General features: G+C 44.4%; 1 non-coding gene across 1 annotated transcript; it reads right to left on the reverse strand.

Moving 5' to 3' along the window:
• Positions 1–2,214: 2,214 nt before the first annotated feature.
• On the reverse strand, positions 2,215–2,349 carry LOC136173875 (small nucleolar RNA SNORA70). The gene has a single exon (XR_010664344.1). It is a non-coding gene; the product is annotated as a small nucleolar RNA SNORA70 (small nucleolar RNA).
• Between the last annotated feature and the right edge of the window lie 469 nt (positions 2,350–2,818).

Below are 2,818 nucleotides of genomic sequence, written 5' to 3' on the forward strand. Positions count from 1 at the left end.
TATGCTGTCTCAAAAATACAAAATCCCTTCAATTATATAGAAGAAAGAATGAATAAGCCTGGCAGACACCACTTTAACCTAGTGATCAAACTTAACACCACAAGCAACAGGACAAATCGACCCCATGTGTGTCTTTTTAGGACACACTGTCACTTCTATGACATTTCTGCAAAAATGCACCACCCGAACTTGAGGAAACATCAAAAGAAACCTAGCCAAGGTTAATTCTACTAAATAACTAGCCCATTTCCCCTAATATCACTTTAGTAATTTTTATTAATTTTAAGGCAATCTCTATCCAAATGTTTTGTAAACTGCGTGGCACCAAACTGATTTCAGATCATTCTTATAGATTTTTCTGTAAGGGGTCTGTGCTGGTGTGGAAGATGCCTGAATGGGGCACCATTCCAGGGACTCTCATATTACAAGGGACCCCTGGGAGTCGCAAGTGGATGGAGAGGGAACAGAGGTAGGCAAGCAATGCGTGGGCACATAGGTGTTGGATAGTGTTCAGCATTCAGCTAATGCTTTTGCCTCTCAGTTTTCTACCCACGCGTGTGCTCTGTGGCTGCATAATTGTGGCATGTTTATTCTTTTCTCTTTGGAGCTATGGGAGTGATGTATGGCAAAGGCATATTTAGGGGTTAACACTTCCTGAGCATAACTGAGGGCCTCGCACTTTATTGCTTGGGAGCTTGCATCCTTCCTATTGTGGGTCAGTGTGCTGCAGTGGTTGATCACTCAGGCTGTTGAAAATATTTTCTCATCTGTAAAATAGGGATAATGATAATGTATGGCTGATAGGCATGGGCTGAGGATTGAATGGGACACCCCACTTGGCCCACCATGAACACAGAATGTTGGCTATGAGTGTGACTTGAAGGGTGGCTGGATTAGATGATGTGCTTGAGGTCACTGAGCCTCAAGAAATGAAACAGGGGTTGAGCTCATGCTTCCATATCCACACCAGTATTCTCCTTCATGTGAGCACAGAGAAATGAGGTCTTGCAAAGGGAGCATGGACTGGGGATCAACTGTCCATTTCACAGATGTGGAAGTCAAGGGCTGGAGGGGAGCTCTGGTCCTCCCAGGTCATTGCCTGATGCTGCTCTGGCAGCACCTCCTCTTTGCCCGCTTCCTCCATCACCTTCTCTTGAGCTAACCTTGGTGCCTGGGGAGGTGGGCAAGGAGCTCATAACTCGGTAATTGCCTTGTGGATTTTATGGGGCCATATAACGGTGTGCTGTGCAAACTTTTATGAGTATTTATTTTACAATGTCTAGTGAAACCATTAACACTTTCATTAGCTAGATTCAAGGGCTTGGCTTGAGAGGCTTGGCTTCCCTACTAAGATCAATTTCATCTGCAGATTTTTAAATAAAAGTTTATGAAAACATTGCAGGCTCATCCCAAGGCAAGCAGGTGTTCCCAGTGTCTTGCAGACACAGGTGGGATTAGGAATCCATGATCAACTATTTATCCTTTTCAATTCTGTGCTGGCTAGAAGGGGACATATGGAGATTACCAGGCCAGTCAGGCCACAATGTTTATTACTTCTCCTTGAAACTGAATTCTGCCAGCAAAGCTGATCCCCAAGTGACTCCATGCCTTCTGAGACTGTACTTTCATTTTGGATTCTATAATTCTAGCAGGTAGGAGCTTAAGCATGGGGTACCCAAAATGATAAAAATATAATTTCTAATTCCTCTGAAACATGTGGCTGTACATTTATACCTGATAAAATTAAGATGCTGTCTCTAATGTACTTAAATTTTATGGTAAAGACTTGGAGTTGTTTATCAGAATTTTTTTTTTTGACAGGAAATAGCATTTATTGGTGAGCATGATTAAGGAGGGAACAGAGCTGATGCTCATGAGTCCAGGGGACCACGATTAGGGATGTATTTGACCCCACAGCCATCCGGTATGAGTCGCTTTTCTGCCACCATGTTCTCAAATTCACCCACATTAAACTTGGTAAATCCCCCCTTCTTGGAGATGTGGATCTTCTGACGGCCGGGGAACTTGAACTTGGCCCGGCGGAGGGCTTCAATCACATGCTCCTTGTTCTGCAGCTTGGTGCGGATGGACATTATGACCTGGCCAGTGTGGACCCTGGCCACTGTGCCCTGGGGCTTTCCAAAGGCACTGCGCATACCTGTCTGGAGTCTAGATTGAGAAACAGCAGGCCAGTCATGAATGCCCACTAGGGAGAGTTGTGGCCAAGGTCCCTTAGGGCTACCTGTACAGGCAACAGGCTGCATACACTACCAAGGAGGCTGCTGTTTGCAGCCACTGCACACTGGGCCCCCATGGGGAAAAGAGCACAGTCGGCTTAATTGGCTGCAATATCAGAATTTTTTAAAAGTGGTACTGTAGCTCCAATTGTTAGAAGAATTACTGTGGTCCAGTGAAGTGATTATTAGCAGGAAGTGATCAGGAAGAGAAGCCTAGGAGTTTGTTTCTGGGAACATTCAAGCTATTGTACAATTGTGCTGATCCCACGTGCTAGCATGGTAATGCTCGAAATCCTTCAGGCTAGTCTTCGACAGTACATGAACTGAGAACCTCCAGATGTACAAGCTGGATTTAGAAAAGGCAGAGGAACCAGAAATCAAATTGCCAACATCCTTTAGATCATAGAAAAACAAAGGGGATTCCAGAAGAACATCTATTTCTGCTTCATTGACTACACTAAAGCCTTTGACTGTGTAGATCACAACAAACTGTGGAAAATTCTTAGAGATGGGAATACCAGTCCACCTTACCTACATCGTGAGAAACCTGTATGCAAGTCAAGAAGCAACAGTAAGAACTG

The sequence above is a fragment of the Muntiacus reevesi genome, chromosome 8, assembly GCF_963930625.1.
Source record: "Muntiacus reevesi chromosome 8, mMunRee1.1, whole genome shotgun sequence".
NCBI classification, from domain to species: domain Eukaryota; kingdom Metazoa; phylum Chordata; class Mammalia; order Artiodactyla; family Cervidae; genus Muntiacus; species Muntiacus reevesi.